Genomic DNA, 22,682 nt, shown 5'->3' with positions numbered 1-22,682 from the left:
GTTTTCCCCGCTCCCGCCACATCCCATCCCCTAAACTGGACACTGTGGGGGTGTTTCAGTGCCATATATGTCGTTACAGTTGGACTGGACTGACTTTTGTCTGATGGGTTGAGGGTACTGTATTGACAGTTCCTGGTTGCTGTTTCTGACTGATAGTACAGGTGCCCTAACTCTTTGGTATCGCTTAGAACGTCTGATCCATCAACAATTGTAAAATATCTGGATGTTTGTAGTGCCATGTCGCGCATAGAAAGGCACCCTGCACTCATCCCATGTGGGCTTTCCTGAGGCCATAATCCTGTAGGTGAGGAGACAGCTGATGGTATACTTGTATTGCATGTCTGAACCACTTGTCCAGAACTCCTCATTGACCCTAACTAAAACTTTTAAATTAAATAAAATGAAATGACAGTTCAATCAAAAATTACGTTTAAACCAGGACCAAACTCAAAGAAAACCAACCTGCCTCCTCCCTTGAGGCTTGCATTTACGAATATCTGCGGGCTTAGAACTAACCTAGATGATGTTGAGTCATTTCTCCTTGTAAACACCTCGGATATCTTAGAAATGAAACTTACCTTCACTTGTCCATTCCCTCTAACCACTTTAACATGCCTGGTTATCTCTCACTCTGCGGTAAGGACTCAGACAGACATATGCAAGGGCCTGGAGTCTATATTTGTAACACCCTTCCCCCTGACTAGACAAACAAAACTAGAATCAGACGACCAGGCTTTTATGTGCTTCAGACGAAACATGCAACATAATATTAGCTATTTGTATTTTCTCCATCGCTCTCCCATAACCCAGGACTGTACTTTAATAAACAAAGTCTCTGACAGCATAGATATAGCACTCTCCCTCGATACTAGTGCACAAGTACATGTATTTGGTGACTTCAGTGCCCACCACAGTAACTGGCTTGGATTCTCTACTTACACATACATAGTGGTAGCACAACACTTAGCTCCTCTATATCTCATTCTCTATCACAGACGGTTACATTTCCGACACGTTTCCCAGACCAGCAAGATCGATACGCCTCACTTCTAGATCTATTTCTGACCACAGTTCCCGATGATTGTATAACAGATGCCCACAGCCCATTCGAGAATGCAGAAGATGCTGTGATAATGGTAGAAATCGCCCTTAATTCTCGACCCACTGCTCAAAACAACGAGGTATTACAAAAAGGCTGATTGGGAAGCCATCAGGGATCTAATCAGGGATGCTCCATGGGGAAATATGTTTTCTCTTCCAGCTGAACAGTGCCCAAATGTGACCAATGAATGGTTCAAAACTGCAATTTAAGAACAAATTCCCACACGGAAATTCTATAGCAAACCCAACTCTCCCCAATGGTTTACTTCTACTTGTGCAGCTGGCATTACTCAAAGGCAGCTTGCGTACCACAGATTCACCAACATAACTCCAGTTCAAACACAGAGAAGTATATAAAAGCTAGAAGTAATTGTATTACGTAATGGTGGTATTATTATTAAGTGGGTGTTATAATTATTCTTTGTTGTTTATATTAGTATTAGGAAGAGTCTCAGTGAGAGATTAGAGAATTAGGGTGAGATTTCTAGGGACAGTCTTAGGAGTGTTCATGTGTTGAGTGTTCATGTGCATGTTTGTAAGAGATAGCATATTGGAGACATAAACAGGGTATATATATATATATATATATATATATATATATATATATATATATATATATATATATATAATGCGACACAGTTCTGTATATATGAGAGACAGGATACATATAAAGAGAGAGAGAGAGTTCTTACATATAAAGAGAGGAAGATCTATGAATATCTTGATAGATAGACCGAGAGTTTGACATTTATAATTTTGACAGTTCTGTGAACGGGACTGTTTCTATAACATTTATACTCTGACACATATACTTTCAAACACATATTTTTTAGATGATGATTTTATCAAGGTTCTTATAACATAAATGAACAATACCTTTTCTGTTGAATAACAACAAGACGATGCAGATAAAAAACACATGATGGCATCCTTTATTTCATAACCGGTCCTGATTTCGCTCGAGGAATTCAAAGTTTCTTTACATGGCTTTTCTTCTCTAACCTTCTCTTCCAAGGTTTGATGTCAGCAGCTGTGTATGACCTCTCTCTCTCTCTCTCTCTCTCTCTCTCGGCTCTTCCCGACTCTTCACTCTTCTTCACTCCCAGACTCATCTAAAACTCTACCCATATTGAAAACTCGTCACGTCATCGCATGATTAAACATGTGCTCATCGAGCACGTTGCCTTAACATGCGTCACGTTGCAAAACATCCACACTGACATGACTCAACGAGTTCAGTAACCTATTTTTCGAGTAACCTCTTTACAAAATATGTTTACAATTTCAATTGACGATTAAATTCCTTATTTTAATTTTCATTTTTATAACAGAACAAATTTCATCATTACATTCCTTTTCAAATAAACAGATATCTAACTATTTTGTGTGAGCTAAACAATTGCGATTCCACATTCCTTATTTTCAATAACATTATGTATTTATTTTAACTTATGATTGGAATTCTCAATTCCAAATCTAGCTTCGCAAGTTCGAATCCTTGACTATCCTATTTCATATTTACTCACTTACAAGAACAGACTTCTGGTATTGTAACATCCCTTCCTCTCATTTAACAAAAAAATGCACGCATTTTTAAATTTTAGTACATTTTTTCTATATAATAACTTGTCTAAGAAAGATCAGACTCCATAAAACAAAAACGAAACTTTTTTCCAAGTCAGCCCTTTTCTAACTGACTTCATAATTTTATTTTTTTAGACCAGACTCTCTATCTGATCTCCCTGGCATATTCCTTATGTGTGTAGGGTACTACCTCCTATAACTCACGTCAGCTGCTTCATCCAGTCACACTTATGCCGTAAACTGAAGTCTTATTTTTACGTATTTACGAAATCGACGACTATTCGTCCAAATGTGTCCTTGATCCTTTCCTCCGTATGGTTCTTCTATTAAATAGAGCTTTGTTTTCGTTTTGTAACTAACTTATCTTTTGGGGACATTCTTAAAGCTCATTAATCTTTGTAGTTGGCTTCCAAAGTTTAAGATATACCTTTCATCCACTGATTCGCTCGGATTTCCTTCTTCGACCCTTGGAACTTGATGAAGACCTAGAAAATATCACCCTTAACTAACACCTTTTGCGCCACTATACCTATTTGCGCACTAAATTCTATCTAATGGCCCGCTTTTTTATTTCTCTTTTCTCTCATCAGAGCTTCCAAGATCCAGCAGAGATATTCCACATTCATGCGTCTCTAAAAAAGATACAAGGTTATAGCTTCCTACGTACTTATGGTGTATTTTACTTTTCTCTCACTCCATTATGCTATATGTGATTAGTCTTCGGGCTCTAATAGCCCTTTTTTCATAAGGATTCTCGAATCCGTCTAACGCCTGCATTTTTAACTTATTGTGTCGAGACTTATTCCTCTGCTTAAAATCATTGCATGCGACAGGCTTTAAAAGCACATAATATCTCGTATATATCATTCACTGGACAAAACAGAGGAGGGTATAGCGGTAGTTCTAGATATATCTAAGGTATTTGACAGGGTATTGCACGATGGTCTTCTAAGGAAAATTAGATCATATGGTATCACTAGAAGAATACATAATATAATTAAATCCTTAAGTAAAAGAAAAAATCCAGGTTGTCCTCGGCAGCCGTACATCTAAACAATATGATATAAATGCAGGAATACCTCAGGAGTCTATCCTTGGACCTCTATTATTCTTGATATTCATAAATGACCTCCCTGATAAAATTTATTCTGAGATGGGTATATATGCTGATGACACCACTCTATATAACAGGCACGAGGGGAAAACAAATGAACACATATCCACGAAAATAGCAGAAACACTAGAGGATGACCTTCAATCTGTAGTGGAATGAGGACAAAAATAGATGGTCACATTCAATGCTGCCAAGACTTAGCTTGTTTCTTTCAATAACTACAAGAAACCTTCTCTTCCACCAATAGCAATAGCCAAGAACATATTACCCGAAAGTATTTCCTTTAAACTCCTCGGCCTAACGTTTATAGGGAACATGAACTGGAATAGATACATTGAGAGCATTGCCAAGGCTGCTGCGAAGAAGGTGGGCTCTCTCTACCGTGCTAGAAAACTATTTACACCTGAAAGTAACCTGTATCTTTATAAAGCCACTATTCGCCCATGTATGAAGTACTATTGTCACATTTGGGCTGGTGCATCTGCTGCTTGTCTCTCACTCCTTGACAGGATTCAAAAGAAAATCCCCAACCTGATAGATCCTGAACTGACATCTAGGCTTCAGGCCCCCTCCCCTCGGCGAATGTTGCACCCTTCTGCCTGTTCTACAAGTTCTTTAATGGTGAATGCTCTGACAAACTGCAAGCACTTGTACCCTTTTGACGTGAATACTCCCGACAAACCCGACAAGCAGTTAAATCCCACCCTTTCACACCAGAGATCTCTAGGTGTAAGAAATCCTTCTACTCCAATTGTTTCTTTCCCAGAACTGCTAGTCTTTGGAACTTCCTTCTGGGATTCTGCTTTCCCAACTGTACTGACATGTAGAAGTTCAAGTGTAATGTGAACAGACTTGCTGCTTATCTCCCTTCATAATATTCCTGACACTTATATCTCCGATAGTAGCCCCTACTTCAAAGTAGCATTGTGCCTTGTTTGGGATGAAAATTGAATAAAAAAGAATCTCACATGTCTGTTTAAATATATGTATGTATGTTTGTATGTCTGCCTAAAACTTTCGACAGACGCATCGGATTTTCACGAGATTGGTATAATTTTGAAGCTCAACCCTTCGAAATATCGAAAAATTGGGCAAAAACATTAATTCCTTCGCACTCAACTGGGCACTTTTTTACATGGAGTGGTCGCTTTTTTCACTGATATTTCCAAAAGTCATCCCAGGCTTGTATGTATATAGATTACAAAATAACCAAATACCGATCGTATAGAACACTAAGCAGGTTGATTAACAATTACGATCTAACAGGTCCCACTTTGTCAAGTACGTTCCAACCCATATCTCATCGCCGCAATGTTGCATTTCTGTGTCTGCTTTACAAATATTTTAATGGTATGTGCTCTGATGAACTCTTTGTACTTGTTCCCCCTCGACGTACATATCCCCAACAAGCCTGCTTAGCAATAAAATCCCAACCCTTCACTGATGAAGTCCTTAAAATGCTAGAAAGCTTCATATTCTAATAGCTCTTTCCCTAAAACAACTAGATTTTAAAATTCCCTTCCTGTTATTTGCTTCCCTGGCTGTACTGATATGCATAAATTTAAATGTGACGTAAACCAACATCTTGTTAATCTTTCTTAGACATGGTCTCAAATAGTAGCCCTTTACATCCAAGTGGGGACATGCCTTGTGTTGTGTCGTGGAACAACAGTGAAAATAAGATCAATCAAGTCGAGGTTCGGTTAAGGAACAAGTGTATTAACAATAATGTAAATATAGGAAAGCGTGTATATCTGCTGGACACTCGGCTAGCAGTTGAAGTGCAGTTGCATCTCTCTCACCGGTGGTGGAATTACTAGCGCTATTTATAGTGCTAATCGGTGTAAATTTCTCTGTTCAAGGAAGGCCGGTATAACACCCCCCTTTGAAAATATCCCGTCTGGGATTAATAACGTTTTTGTTTTGGGTTCACCCTAATCAATTCTGTTGATTTCCGTTTTCTGTTTGATCTTCTGTTCTCCGGAGCTGTCTCTGGTATGGGCACCTGAAAAGTATAAAACACTGTATCAATGATGTCCTCCTCGGGCGATCTGGTCACCTCACTATTCGAGTATCTTTTCCGAATTTAGTTAGTGTGACGTTTGTGCACGAAGTCTGGTCCCTTAATCATGTAGACCATGTTGCCTATTTGTTTCTCAACAATGCCGGACTCCCAGAAAGTCTTATTATTTTTGTGAATCTTGTAGAAGACTCTTTCGCCAATTTTATTCCGTTTTTTTTTGTTATCGTTTGACGTTAAATTTGAACTCAACTCCAACTCCAAAATCCAACTCCAAAATCCAACTCCAAAATCCAACTCCAAAATCCAACAGTTCTCTTCTCTCTGCACTTTCCACACTGACCGCACGATGCATGAGGTAAGGTCCTTTACCACACGCCCCCTAGATCTCTAAGATCAATAATTAGTATCATAGTCCGCCATCCACGCTGGGCGTCTTCATTCACGGTGCGATCGTCGAAGAGGCTCTTCTTCAGACACTTCAAGATCAGCATCAACCTCCTCTTCCTCTGATGGCAAGAAGACTCTCCGTATATCTAAAATGTGACGAGGCATTCCGTCAATCGCTACCTTATTTTTGGAGAGTACTTCAGTCACTGTACCTTTTCCCCAGCGAGTCGTGCAACGAGAATTTGGTGGGTTCACCCACACCTCTTCACCAACTGCGATGTCCACGCAGGCCTGTTCTCTCTGTGTTACAGCCAATGGATGTCGCCATTCATAAGGGAAAATAGATCGGTGCGGAACTGAATTTTTGTCTTGACCAGCCTTCGGCGTCATATTGTACCAAAAACTGCTTCTTGGGACGAAATCTGGCTTCTTGATGCCACAGCTTTTATAGTGCGATGGTGCCTCTCTATAATTCCAATTCTACTTGGACGGTATGCAGCTCTAAAATAGAGCCCCACATTCCACTTCGCACATACGCCTCTAAAAACTTCCGAGCGGAAAGACGTACCATTATCCACCAATACCTCTTCTCCTGGCCCCTTTTCCATAAAAACCTCCGCGACAACTCTCTTTACCTCTTCTGCTTTTTCATTCCTGATTTTCCGCCATATCGCTACTCTCGCAGTCCCAAAATCAATCATAGTTACATGCGGTTCATGTTGATAATGTGTGATGTCAATGGCTAATCTCCACCAATTCTCTTCAACATGCAGTTCCCCTTTTTCATGTCTAGCCGGTGCAGGGTCGATTGATTGGCATTCCCTACATTGTTCCACCACCTTTTGGACATCTTGCATTGTAACGTGCGGGTTTACTTTTCTTGCCAGGTAAAGGGTCCGTTCCTTTCCAAAATGATGCAGGTTATGCAGGTCTTTTAAATTCTCTACTGCACGACATGCTGGAGCCCCGTCTCTTTCCTTGTGTAGCCAGGCTTTCTTGACTCTTGGCAGACCATCTGCTTTATTTTTTTGTGACGGAACTAAGGTAATAGTTACCTTTAGTTCGAATTCTCGAACTAAGTCTCCCAGCGCTCCAAGTCTCGCCCAAACATCAATTTTCCTGCCTTATTGTTCTGTAGTCGAAATTCCAAAGCCATTTTGTTTTCCAGTGACTCAGGCGGTTTTGTCATCAGTCCATATGCTTTGATATGCTCTCTCACCCTTTCCGCAGTCACCTCTGTTTCGTCGACTAGTACATCGTCAATGTAAGAGTAGGTGCCTCTCTTCACTGCATCGTCTTTGGCCAACACTGTCTTAAGAACTGCCGTCATTATCTTTGGTGCAGAGTTCAGACCAAATCCTAATCTGGTCAGACAATAAGCTTGACCTTTGTACTCTACCAATTGATACTTCCACAATTTCTCATCCACATGAAGTTGGAGGTTGGCTGACTTCAGGTCCACAATTTTAGTTGCCTGCTTCATCCTCCTCCATTTCCTTACGACTTCTTCACACACGTCGATTCCGTCCTTTGTGTGACTAGCGACAAACTTGTTCAGCTCACGGAAATCCTTCACCGGCCTAACTTTCTTCTTAATAGGTTGGACCACAGCCATGAGTGGCAAAATTCTTTCAACTTTCCCTGACCACGGCATTAATATTCCTTCATCTATCCATATCTCAACTTCTCTTTAAAACTGCGGCTCCGCAGCTCCTTTCAGTGTGCTTTTGTAGCAGCTGACCCGATTCGTCAATACAGGTGGCTCCGCGGTGCATCGCCATTCTACTATTCAGTTTTCGCCATCGAAGCAGGCTCGAAAGTCATCATCCTCAATCAGACATGGTCGGGGTTTCGACGGTTGGTTGGTATCACCCCTGGTTACACTTCCTGTTATTCCCGGTGCGCTTTGATTGCCAAACTTCACCTGGCCTTTAGCAATAGTAGCTCCTCCCAGTCGGTCTATCGCGTCCAGGCCCAGCACATCAATTCCTGCAACCAGTCTATCCAGCACGATCACTCTTAGCCGCAATGGCATATTCCTTACTACAATCTCCGCATCGGCCTCTCCACAGCATTCCACTTCTCTGCCATTCACCGCTCTAACGTTGCTGGTTCCATTCCAAGAGTTGGCGACGCTCGCAGTAATAAGTGTTGTTGTACATCCAGTATCAACAAGAGCTCTAGCCCTCTTTCCATTGCAACAAACTCTCATACGCCTGTTCAGTATAAAAGGGGTGACTACTGGCGCAATAGCCCCCCTTTACTCGTTTCCCGGAAGCGAAGGACAATTCCTGCTAATGTGCCCTACTTGGCCACACCGAAAACAGATAATGTCTGGCCGTGTCTCCCTACAGTCTCTCATCAGGTGTGGTCCTTGACATCGAAAGCATTTACCAGTAAATCCACGGCCTTGTTTCATCACTGGTTGCTCCTTTTTGCTTGCCACAGCAGCCGAGACCGCCCCCAGCTCACCGGACTGTTTAGCCAAAACTCTAGCATGCCTTAGAATCTCCTCCACCTCCATGGTTTCAATATCAGTAAGTCGTTGCAGTTCCATGGAGATGCGATCAGGGAAACCAGTTACAAGCGCCAGCTTCACAGTCCTCTCAAGGCTGCGTTCCCCATATCCAGCCAATCCTGCTAGTCGCCTTATCTCTGCCACGTACACGGCCGCAGCCTCAAATGCGCTCTCGGAAAATGCGATCTGTAACCGGTTTTCGATACTCTCAGCAATGGCCTGATTCGTCTCCCCCATTTCTAGATAGACCGCTTGAGCACTTCCTTCTAAATACATAGGTATTAACGTGGCTACATCCTCGATCTTCTGCAGCCTTGCCACTAACTTTAGCTTGTTCAGCCACGCAACCACGTCACCTTCTCCAGTAAATGGCATCAAGATATCGCTGCTCAATCTTACTCGGTCACCGATTTTTGTCACTGCGCCGAAATAGCTTGACGTTAAATTTGAAATCCCCTCCAACTCCAAAATCCAACTTCAAAATCCAACTGTTCTCTTCTCTCTGCACTTTCCACACTGTCCGCACGATGCATGAGGTAAGGTTCTTTACCACCGTTTGTTTTAGGTTTGGCCTGTCCTGGTTTGGTAACAACTTCTGAAATCGATCTAACCTTGCGTACGAACATAACCTCAGCAGGTGTCTTTGACATTTTGATGTTTGCATTCGAAGTGACTCTGTAGACTTGTAAAAACTGTTGGATTGACTTATCTGTCGGCGACCTATGACCTTCACTTTCATCGAGGTGCACGACTTATATGACCTTCACCTTCACCGAGGTGCGCGACTTGACACACAAAAAAACAACTTCTTAATCAACTGCTAACGCACGCGTCACTGTAACGTCCAATGATAACAACAACAACTTCTCATTCGACCTGCCTTTTATACAACTCTCTCAATCCCTTCTCTTGGGCATGCGCCAGGAGATTCCTGACAACCTCTAGACTTCCGCTTATAAAAACCCAAGTTTTGTTGTCGCGCATACCTACACAAGGCACAAACACGTGGGCGTTTGTTTTGTTGGTAAGTACTACACAACCCACTAGCTTTTTTCAGAGCTCTCTTTTCACACATCCGACCGTAACGACTTTTATACTATAAATAGATAGGCACTCGACCAAGTTATCAGGAAGTAGAAATCTTCTTTCACTCTAGAAAGACATGCTAGCTACGAGTTGACAAACAGACGGAGAACGGAATCTTCTAGCGCAACAACGTTAAGTATTTATTTTATTTTATTTTATTTTTTTTAAACTAATCCTAAATGTTTCTTTCTCTGTTACCTTGTTTATAAACGTGTTTTTTCGTGTTTTATTTATGTATTTTGTCTGTATTCTCCTGTATTATCCGCCCCCCTCATTCTACAAAGTCAAACAATAAAAACAAACAAAATGCCGGCAACTAACGATAAAAGAAAAATGCCGGGAATTATTCTAATAGAATAGATAATGTTAGGACTTTATTTAAGTAGTATACTTAATATATACTTTTACTGCAAGCTTGCATATATTGTAAATGCCTTTTTCATGCTGGCAAATCAAACCATCTAATATAGTTAGCCTTATGTTCTAGTACATTCGAAATATAATACAGTGCAAAGAAACAGTTACTCATTAAAACGAACCACCTAAAGTAAAACCTTGAATAATTATCTAAACTCGAATGTAAATTAATATTAAGCCGACTTTACAAACTGATAATTGTTAATTATTGGGTTTTAATTAATTATAAGATGAAACTCTAATAATTTAAACTCGATAGATAACGACAAACTTCCACCCATTAATATGGGAGGGGAGATTATCATCAAAAGTGTCCTGAACTGTTAACTTAGCACCGGACTTACTACTTAGATATTAAGTAAGTCACTTGTCCCCATTCCCCCCCTTTTTTTTTAATGGAGAGTAGATAGTACAGTGGATGTGTTATCGGCAGCTCCAGTAACTCTCGCTTCTCCTATTTTGTCATCCAGTCCTCATTAAATGAGTGATTTTTCTGACAAAGGGTGAAAAAAAGCTGCTTAAAGGTCGGTAGTACTTGGTGACCAGTAGTCTGAGATGTCGGAAATTTTTCTGTCTCTATCTGTCCTTGTGGCCATGTCACTAGTAAGAGTGCTGGAGGTAAACGTTTGTCTGGGCTGACGTTATCCGCCTGATAGTCAGGGACCCGAACCTTGGATTAACCACTAAGGAGGCTGTCCTATCAGCAGGCGCAAAGTACTGGGACTGCTGTATTGCCATTTGGTGAGTGGATCTGGACCATGCAGTAGTCTCTGGTGGGGCCTCTCGATGCCATACTAGTGGGTAATTGTTACGGCTTTACCTTTTCGTGTGCAAAAAAAAATTCCTGTCTTTTTCTCTCTTACTTTCCCTCTCTGTACTGCTCTAACTAAGTATGCCGACCTATTCCACAAATCCCCAAACCTCAACATGAAATATCTCCAGAATAAAAACTCGATTAAACCTAGAACCCCATCTACCAACGTAGACCCCTACTACCAGGTCTCCTTCTCCAACATCAGGGGTCTACGTTCCAACCTTCCAGAGGTTGAAACCCAATTACAGGAGACGAAACCGGACATATTCTTTCTAAGTGAAACTGGAATAGGGCCGACCACTTCCCTAGATGAGTTCATAATTAACGGATACTCAAATTTAACAGCTAAATCTGACCCCCAAGATCGCCACGGGCATGGAATATGTGCCTACATTAAGGATGGCTTCCCCGTGTGGCAGGGATATCTCTGGAGAAGATCCTAATTTACCCTATATGTGCTTCAGTGTTGCACTTGCTAACACCACTGCATTTATATTTGCCCTCTATAGGCCCTACAAAAGCGGAGTTACTATCTTTAAGAGCAGATCTGAGAAAATAGACCACATACTGTCTTCACATCCCTCGGCTAACATCCACATATGTGGTGACTTCAACGTCCATAACGTGGAATGGCTGACCCATTCGAATAAGACAGATGATGAGGGAAGGTTTTGTCATAATTTTGCCATTGCTTATGATCTCACTCAGATTGTTCGCGAACCCACCCGTGTGCCCGATACACCCGGTCAATATGCAAGCCTTTTAGACCTTTTTCTCTCAACTTCCCCTGAGCTATGTTCATATTCCATTCATTCTCCTCTAGGATCCTCCGACCACTCCGTCGTATTAGTTAAGATAAAAACGAAATGTAAGAAGCCCCCAGACGTACCCCTCCACCGTACTGTATACCGATACTCTATGGCTGACTGGGATAGCTTCCGTACATTCATATCTGATTTACCTCTGCACTCCATGTTTAAAAAGGATGTGTCCTCTATAGTATCAGATCTGACCGAATGGTTAATTGCAGGCATAGACCAATTCATATCATCTAAAAAATTCCAACAAAAACCTAACAGCCAGCCATGGTTCTCCCCAGAATGTGCTGCTGCTATCACGCACACAAATCACTTTTTCCATAGCTACCAACGTAATAGATGCACTGATACAAAAGCTGCTTTTAGGTCTGCCAGCAACCACTGTAAAAGAGTAATAAAAAATGAAAGAGAGCTATATGCCCAGTCTGTTAAATCCAAGGTAGATGATCAGCGGCTTGGATCCCACCAGTTTTGGAAAATAACAAATAGGATCCTGAACAGAAGTGTGTGTTCTATCCCAACCATTATCAATGGACCAGAGGTCATCTCGTCAGCGTCAGACAAGGCCAAACTATTTGCAAAGAACTTTGCAGCTAATTCTACCCTATGCGACGAAGGCCATCAACTCCCCATATTTCCTCCTATAACACAGAACAAGCTAGGTAACATACAAATATTCGTGCATGAGGTCGCCAAGCTAATAAAGAACCTAGATTCCAGTAAAGCAACTGGCCCTGATGGCATCCCAATTATAGTGTTAAAAAAGCTTCAACCAGAACTTGCTCCCATACTTACGAAACTATTTAAGCGCTGCCTTAAGGAGAAGTGCTTTCCGACTCCCTGGAAGACCTCATCAGTTTGCCCTGTATTTAAGAATTCAGGTGATAAGTCATCTCCCAGACCTATAAGTCTCCTGTGTGTTATGAGTAAGTTGCTGGAATCCATATTAAATAGAGAAATAGTCAACCACCTCAGCAGGAATAACCTTCTTAGTGACACACAATATGGTTTCCGCTCTGCAAGATCTACCGCAGATGTGCTGACGGTTATATCCCACAGGATTAGTGAATCTCTTGACAAAGGCTTCCTTTCTAGGGCAATTGCTCTCGACATATCAAAGGCCTTCGACAAGGTATGGCATAAGGGTCTACTTCACAAGATTTCCAGCTACGGTATAACTGGAAATGTTTTCTCAATCATTAAATCATTTCTCTCCGATAGGCTCATAAGAGTAGTGGTAGATGGACAAAAATCGGAGGCCTGCAATATAAATGCTGGAGTCCCTCAGGGGTCAATCCTGGGCCCAACTCTCTTCCTGATCTACATCAATGACCTCCCTAAACACATACTTAAATCATTAGTTGACATCTATGCTGATTACACGACCATCTACGGCAACACATCAAAGGCTGTAAATGACGAAGTTCTCTCTGATTCTCTCTCCTCTGATCTCGAGCGCGTGGTTCAGTGGGGGAAGATGTGGCTGATTACCTTTAATGCACCCAAAACCAAACTCCTATACTTACATCATCAACGCTCTGATCCCCATCTGGCATCAATTGTGATGGATGGCTCTCGTCTGGGTGAGGCCCCGTGTTTTGACAAGCTTCTGGGTTTGACCTTTACTCCTGATCTGAAATGGAACACGTACATCAAGTATGTTGCCAAGGTCGCTGGAAAGATGGTGGGATCCTTCTACCGCTTCAGAAGATATCTCACTACGGATAGAATTCTCTATCTATATAAAAGCCAAGTACGTCCAAGGATGGAATACTGTTGCCATATCTGGGCAGGAGCTGCTAAAAACAGCCTATCCTGCCTTGACAGAGTACAAAATAGACTTCATGGCTTAGTGGGGGATGCCCTTTTCTCTACCCTGCAACCTCTCTCCCACAGAAGAGACGTTGTCAGCCTGTCCTTGTTTTATCGTTATTTCCATGGCAGATGCTCGTCTGAACTCCAATCTCTGGACCCCCCTCGCCAATCTTTCACGAAAAACACCCGTCTAGCTGAATCCACTGTGAAAAATTTCCCCCACTCTATATCTGTGCCTAAATCAAAACGCGGATTTCATGAACAAAGCTTCTTTCTTATAACTGCACGCCTGTGGAACTCTGTTCCGTCTGCCTGCTTCCCTCCGGACTACAACTTGGTTGTCTTCAAGTCCAACGTTAACAAATTCCTAATGAACCGCCCCTTAAGTAAACATATCAGCAAATCTCCTCACTAACGTAATGTACTTGCAATAACCCTTATCCCTGAGTGGCTTCCGGGCCTTGATAAGTGGTGATCACTGTGTAAAAATTAAAAAAAAACGTAAATTGCGTTTCATTGTCTGTAACAATGCAGTCTACTACTCCAAACCTAGCGAATAGTTCATACAGGAAATTGATAGTTACGTCGGATGTGGTATTCTTACATTTTAATACTTCCGGCCATTTAGATAGGCTGTCTACAACAATGAGATAGTAGAACCCATCTAGCGGTCCTGCAAAATCTAAATGAATCCTAGACCAAAGTCGGTCCGGGTTTGCCCATGATCCGAATTGAGTCGGAGGAGCTTTCATAGCTAATAAGCATCCTCTACACTCCCTGATTTTTTCTTCTATATCCTTATCCATGTTTGGCCAATAAACAAAAGAGCGCATAAGGCTTTGCATTCTTGATATACCTGGATGTCATACATGGAATTCCTTGATCATTCTTTTCTGTAATTACGACCCTGCAGGACGTTATCGCAAATTGAATAAATTTCTTCATCCAGTTCGTTATTGTTGATCCTTTCTTTCGTGCGTATAACCAATTCGCCCACCTTTGCCTTACTCTTAATCTCATCAAGCCTTACTGGAAGTTCTCTTATTGTGTCACATAACGTATTTTTTACTTCAACTTCCGCTTGAATGACTGCTATTACCATATCCTCCAATGGTTCTGTCTGCTCAGGTATTAAACTCGATAACTCGTCTGCATGACCAAATCTTTTAGATGGTACATACTCCATTTGAAAATTGTAATTCAGAAGTATGGTACCCCATCTTTGGAGCCTATTCGCCGTATGTTATGGTAGCCCCTTTTTCGATCCGAAAATCGTTAATAATGGTTTGCGGTCTGTTTGTAATAGAAATTGCCTACCGTGCAAGAAACGATGAAATTTCTTTTCTGCGAATATAATGCTTAGCGCCTCTTTTTCAATTTGTGAGTAGTTCTTTTCGGCTGGTAAAAGTGGTCGGAATGAATGTACTATGAGTTTCACTTTTCCATCATCAATTTTGTGTAAAATTAAACTCCTATGCCATAGGAACTGGCATCGCTTGCAACTATTATTTCACGCTTAAGATTATAATGTGCCAGAAACAAGTTAGACGTTAAAGTCTTTTTAATTTTCCGAGATGCTGCTTCGCACTTGTAGTACTTACCAACAAAACAAACGCCCACGTGTTTGTGCCTTGTGTAGGCATACGCGACAACAAAACTTGGGTTGTTATAAGTCTCGAGGTTGTCAGGAATCTCCGGGCGCATGCGCAAGAGGAGGGATTGAGATAGTGGTATAAAAGGCAGGTCGAGTGAGAAGGTTGTTGTTTTCATTGGACGTTACAGTGACGCGTGCGTTAGCAGGTGATTAAGAGGGTGTTTTTTTGTGTCAAGTTGCGCACCTCGGTGGAGATCATATAAGTCGTGCACCTCGGTGAAGGTTAAGGTCATAAGCTATTTCGGCGATGTTGTTTTGTCCCTTTTCCTGGACAACTATGGCTGGGGCAAAGTTTGATTTAAAACTGATACCCGAATTCGACGGATCCACTTCTGTTGTCGACTGGGTCGAAAGGGTTGAGCTGACCTGCAACCTCTGTGAAGTAAAGGGGGTGCATACCGTGATTCCCCTGAGATTGGCTGGAGGCGCCCTAAGTGTATATCAGCAACTTAGTGCCGTGGAGAAGGCTGATGTCACAGCACTCTTGCGTCCAGACCAATTTTTGGTCTTTCCTTAACAGTTCATTAAAAGGAGACCTTAATTTATGCATATTGCGCCTCCGTAATGGGTGGGGAGTCACCTCAAACACAGGAAAAAGGAATATAATTTCAGAAAGGATCTCCACTTCCGTTGCGCCTAGTCTCCTACCCGATCTGGAATCGCTCAGCACCGAGAAATGAAGCTCGTTTTGTAGTTTCCAGCTTCACGCGCACACGAGATTATGCGAGAACGCACGTAATAAAATGCTGGCCGCCATCTTTGTTTTTCCTTTTCTCGGCCTGAACTCACTCACTGAGCACCCACGGTAAGACTTATTTTTTCTTTGCTTATAACCATATGCCTGCCTGATCTCAAGATCATATTTCGTAGTCTCTCATCTACTTGGCCTCTGAGGTGTCTCGTCCTCATGCTGTTGCTGCAAATTCCCCTCCATTGCTTCACCTTCCACTGGTCTGATGTCGAGAATATGCCTCGGTACTCCGTCCACCACAATGTTGTTTCTAGTATTCCTCCCAGTCACGCGACCTCTATTCCATGGTGTGGCGCAGCGCGCCCCCGGTGACTTCACCCATACCTCATCCCCGAGTTTAATGATCCCTGTGACCTCTGCCTCTCTGCAGAGAGGCATTACTTCCGTCACTGCTACTGACTTGAATGTGGCCCCGTTGTCGGTTAACAACTCTTCCAAAGGACCTCGCTCCAAAAGCATCTCATCGAGGATTGCCGCTATTTCATTGCTTGTTCCTTCACGTAGCTTCTTCCATAGGGCAAATCGCCCGGGCCCGCAGTCAATCATAGTCAGGTAAAGTCCACCCTCAATTGACCAGCTTCATGCGTGCTTGGAGCAGGATCAATCGACTGACATCTGTTGCCTGTCCTGACCACTTGCCTCACTTGCTCTTTGATGACACTTGGGTCGACTTTCTTCACCAAGTACCACGTCCTCTCTACCCACATATGGGGCAGATTGTGCAGCTCTCGCACGCCAACATCATCTAGATCCGATGCAGCAACAACATCTTTCTTTGGCAAAAGCCAGCTCTTCTTCACTCTCGTGATAGCATCTGCTTGATTCTTCTCAGAAGCCACCATGTCTACGCGAAGCTTCAAACAAAACTCCTGCATCAGCTCAGCTAGCATCCCAAGCTTCCGCTTCACTAACATCTCTGCTGCACCTTTCGTTCTTATCCTTTTTTTTCGCTTGAAATGAGAGACTTTAGCCAAGAAAACACAGTGGCAGAGTCTGTTTTGATGCAGATGTCACGCAGTCCCCATTTCAAGGCCAGATTGACCCCTTTTATTATCGCATCTAATTCCGCTACATTGATGTGGCTGACATCATTCTTCTTCCTTAACCAGTCCGCATCTTGCTGCATCACACCACACGGCTATATTCAATGTTCGCGGTACGTTCCAGGTTCCCCGGACTCGGTCTTGCCGTTCTGCTTCTTTCAGGAGCTCTTTTTTTATTTTTTTTATTCAATTTTCACCTCAAACAAGGCACAGTGCCACTTTGACGCAGGGGGCTACTATTAGGGAATTAATTAGCGGGGTCATTATGAAGGGAGAAAGTAGAAAGATGTTTGTTAACATTACACTTGCACTTCTGCATATCATTGCAGTTGGGAAAGCAGAATCCCGGAAGGGAGTTCCAAAGACCCGCAGTTCTGGGGAAGAAACTATTGGAGTAAAAGGCTTTCTTGCACCTAGGAATCTCCACTGTAAAGGGATGAGACTTAGTAGCTTGTCGGGTTTGTCGGGGGTAGTTACGTCGGGTAGGTACAAGTGTTTGCAGTTCGTCAGAGCATTCACCGTTAAAGTATTTGTAGAACAGGCAGAGGGATGCAACATCTCGTCGATGGGACAGAGGTTGAAGCCTAGATGACAGTTCAGGACCTATCAGGTTGGCGACTCTTTTTTTAACCTTGTCCAGGAGCGAAAGACAAGCAGCAGATGCACCAGCCCAGATGTGACAACAGTACTCCATACATGGGCGAATGGTTGCCTTATACAGGTATAAGATACTGGCAGGCGTAAGTAGTTTTCTAGCACGGTAGAGGGAGCCAACCTTCCTTGCAGCAGCCTTGGCAATGCTCTCAATGTATCTATTCCAGTTCATATTCCCTGTAAACGTTAGGCCGAGGAGTTTAAAAGAAGTACTTTCAGGCAATGTGTTCTTGGCCATTGCTATTGGTGGTAGAGAATGTTTCTTGTAGTTATTGAAGGAAACAAGCTTAGTCTTAGCAGCATTGAATGAGATCAACCATTTTTGTCCCCATTCCACTACGGATTGGAGGTCATCCTCTAGTGTTTCTGCCATTTTCTTGGATATGTGTTCATTTGTTTTCCCCTCATATCTGTTATAGAGAGTGGTATCATCGGCAAATATACCCATCTCCGAAACAATATTATCAGGGAGGTCGTTTATGAATATCAGGAACAATAGAGGTCCAAGGATAGACCCCTGAGACACTCCCGCATTTATGTCATATTGTTTGGATGTACGTCCGTCGAGGACAACTTTGATTTTTCTATTACTTAAGAAGGATTTAATTACGTTATGAATTCTTCCAGTGATTCCATATGATCTAATTTTCCTTAGAAGACCATCGTGCCATACCCTGTCAAAAGCCTTAGATATATCAAGGGCCACCGCTCTACCCTCCCCTGTTTTATCCAATGAACGGTATATACGTTCAGAAACTACAGTTAATAAAACCAACACAAAGTCAAGTATCTGCAGAATGTCTTCTTGGTTCCTCCTCTTCTCTTTTCTCTCTCCCAACTGTCGAACACAGCATATAATAACAAAACTCTAAAGCACGTCTGACAGCACTGACTTCTGCCAACAGTCTGCGCCTCCTCTTAACAACACAGGCTTTTTATATCGCAAAATCGTTCACCTCTATTTGCATATTCTTCTAACTCACGTGATCACTACTCTATAAATAAGAGTCTTGACCGTTTCTTTTCTTTCTTTTTATTTATTTTCGGTGACCGACCCGCACGTGGTCTATCCAGGTAAGTCACGCATTTCTCCACACTCCCCCCTGATCTCATGATCACAAACAGGACATGCGGGCAATCGTCGTTGGCGGGTACTCCTTCGAAGAAGCACTTCCTCATTGCTGTTTTCTTCATTACCACCATCATTACTACCAGTCTGTTCCATTATCCCGTCTCGTGGTTCCATAGGCGGTGTCTCACAATCAGGGCAGGGGGGCAGTATCCGTCTTTGTCGGGTACTTCTCCGAAGAATCGGAGGCGTCATCTCCTCGGTATGCTCCATCATCCCTTCTCGCTGGGTTTCGCAATCACGGGGGGTGGGCAGTATTCGTCTCTGTCGAGTATTTCGATGAGGCATTACTTCCTTGTGTCCATCGCTCTCCTCACTATTGTCATCAGTATGTCCCATCATTCCCTCATCTGGTTCTGTTGGTGGTGTTTCTATGCTCACCTGAAGGGGCAGTAAGTGATCAGGATCATCTCTGAACGGTGTGTGATCCTCCTCATCGTCCTCAGAATCAGAAGAGGTATAACAAGGGCGGATATCTTTTACGTGACGTGGTATGCCACCAATCAACATGGTCTGAGGACTTATGATTTCATCTATTTTTCCCCGGAAAAATTTCGTAGTGCACCCAGCATTTGGGGGTTTTATCCAAACAAGGTCTCCCACCTGATATGGTGTATTGACAACACTCACCACTGATGGTATGGCATCAACTCCTTTCACACGCTGTTCATATTGGTAAATCCCATTGGCTGGTGCAGTTGCTGGTGTTGCATTGTCCTTGGGTGTTATATTATACCAGTACACAGCTTCTGGAATAGAGCACTGCGTCCTGGCTGCAATTCTTTTGATGGTGCGGTGACACCGTTCTGCTATACCATTACCCTCGGGATAATATGCACACCGATAATGCATTTTAATCCCCCATTCGTGCACGAATTTCTGAAATTCTTGACATCGAAATGTGGCGGCATTATCAGTCAGAATTTCAATCGGGGCACCACGTTCAAAAAAGACGGCTCTCAACTGTTGTATAATGCTGGCTGCATCCTGTCGTGTCAACAGGCGCCATATTGTGAAACGCGTCGGGCCACAATCCGTCATGGTCAAAAAATGTTTGCCCCCATAATGTGTTATGTCCATCCCTACTCGCTGCCAGTTGCCCTCCACCTCGAGCTTCCCTTTTTGCCATTGGGATGGTGCCGGATCAATTCTCTGACACTCTTCACACGAACGTATGGCTGCTTTCACTGATGCTTTTGTAGTTGCAGGGCATACTCTTCGGACAAAATATGCAGTCCTCTGAATTCCAGGATGTCCAATCTGCTGGTGTATCATACGGATCTGGTCAGGTGTTAATTGATCCGTTACAGTCGCGCATGTTTGTTGTTGAAGATCGGATCCCTGCCTCATTGCATCGATCCACCTCTTTGGTACTCGAGTCAAGCTATCAGCCAAATTCTGCATCGACGAGACTAACGTAATGTCTACCTGCAAGCTGTATTCGTCAACTAGACGCTTAATTATTGCTAGTCTCCTTCGTACTAGCATTTCACTTGCAGCTCTAGTCTTAACTCGAGCCTTTCCAGTCAAGGTGTCGGTTAACCAATGGTAAACACACAATGAGTCAGTGTGGAGATGCACAACATTAGTCTGCCATTGCAATGCGAGATTAAGACCTTTTAACGTGGCATCAAGTTCTGCCAAATTTATATGTTGGGCATCATTTTTCGGACGAAGCCAGCATGCATCTTCCACAACAACACCTAGTTGCTCCAACACGACACCTGTAGCCAACGAACTTGCGTCAACCCATGCATTTAGTTCGTTTCCAGACACTTGCCACTCACCCCGGGCAGGGTCATTCCTATGCACTCTGGACAACATTTCAGCCATCATTTGTTGGAGAGAATCATCATCCGCAACATCGTCCCATCCTTTTGTTACTGTAGTCACTCGTCTTTTCACCACTCCTGTTGCCGATCGGAGCCATCCACAGACAGGTAGATGTCCTACCAATTTACCACAGATAGAAAACACAGTACGTCTTGTTAATACATTGGGTAACTTTGGAAGTGGGCTCCCTCGTTTCCATCGCAACGTATTGCCCTCCTCCCAGACCTCGAGGCCTAGCACGGGCACTCCATCCTTTAGGCGCTTAGGGTCTTTGCTTATTAACCCAAACGCTTTCAGTTTTATTCGAACTGCATCCGCAGACATTATGTCCTCATTAACATAGATGTCATCTATGTAGGCTGAAGCAGCTTTTGCTGTGGTCTCATCCTGCATCAAAACAGTTTTAATAATGGTTGTCATAATCAAGGGTGCTACGTTTAGGCCAAAACCCAAACGTGTCAAACAATATAGTTTTCCCTTGAGTAGTACTGTCTGAAACGGCCATAATGACTCATGGACACGTATCTGCAGGTAGGCCCTCTTTAGATCCAGAAGTGCTACATTGCTCCCTTTTTGACGCCACTCTCTCAGTTTAGCAGCGCACACATCTGCGTTTCCGGTAAACGCATCAACATGCCGATTCAACTCTCGGTAATCCATTACGGGACGAATTTTTTCTTTGGTATGTTGTTCAACAGCCATGAGCGGAATTAATCCCTTGGGTGGTCCCAGACGTTCCTGTGGGTATGGTATTAACCAACCGTTGTCAATCCACATCTGAAGTTCTTCTTCATATGCGGCCCTATTCTTGGTAGAAACTGCATACTCTGGAATCGTGTTGCACAGCCGATCTGGTTCCTGGCCCATGGCCCATTTCCACTTTGCAGTCCACACCCTTTCGTTGTCATCAAATGTAGCACAGAAGTCCTTTTCTTCAATCGACATGGCTGCACAGACGTCTTTCCCTTCTTCAAGCCTGATACCTCTAGCTGCTGTGATTGTAACGCCTCCTAGTGCTTGTATTGCATCAATTCCAAGCAACATGTCGTAGCCAAGGGGTTTCTCCTGCATCACCAGAACGTCAACTTTAGCTGTGTCACCCTTCTCAGTGCAGATTGTGACTGTCCCTTCACCACAACATACCCGTGATAAGCCATTAATGGTCATAACGCCAACTGGGTTCCTCCGCCACACCGGACAGCAATGGGCACTAACTATAGACCGGGAACACCCCGTGTCTATAAGTGCTGAACACTGCACATCATCAAGTTTAACGCTAATGACAGGCAATCCTGTGTTTATTGGTTGGCAGGGGGCAAGGGTAGCGATAGTACCTTGCCCCCAACTTCGTTTCCCGAACAGTTGCGAGATATGTGCCCAAACTTATTGCAGCGATAGCATTGCACTGGTCTCTTTGATTGTGGATATACACCTCTCCTATCACTCCGGCACTCTTTAGCAAAATGATTGGCCTCCCCACATTTATAGCACACTGGGGTGGCATGCTTATTACTATCTGGAAGAGAGTCCACATTGCCTCCATGTCGAAAACGAGCTGCTGCTGCAATTGGTTCCTGTTCCTTACAGATGTTTCGAGCTCGGGCCAATAACTCATCAGTTGACAATTCATCGATTCTTGATGATGCCCGCAACAGTTTACTGACCTCCTCGGGTAGGCCTACCAAAAAAGCACAGCTTAATATTTTATCGTTGACCCCACCAAACGGTACAGATAATTTTCGCAGGTCGGCTAGGTACACGTCGACTGTTTCCTTGGGTTGAAGTGTCCGGCTCGTGAACTGTTGCCACGCAACAAATGGATCTGTACCAAACGCTGTATACAGGCTCTGCTTGATTTCATCCCAGTCTGGTTCATCCCCGAGTTGTTGGTAGACTGCATAGGCCCCTCCGGTTAGCCTCAAAGGGATAACTGTGGCTGGT

The sequence above is a fragment of the Euprymna scolopes genome, chromosome 33 (assembly GCF_053919585.1).
Source record: "Euprymna scolopes isolate OS-2025 chromosome 33, ASM5391958v1, whole genome shotgun sequence".
NCBI lineage: Eukaryota > Metazoa > Mollusca > Cephalopoda > Sepiida > Sepiolidae > Euprymna > Euprymna scolopes.
This window is presented reverse-complemented; position numbering follows the sequence as displayed.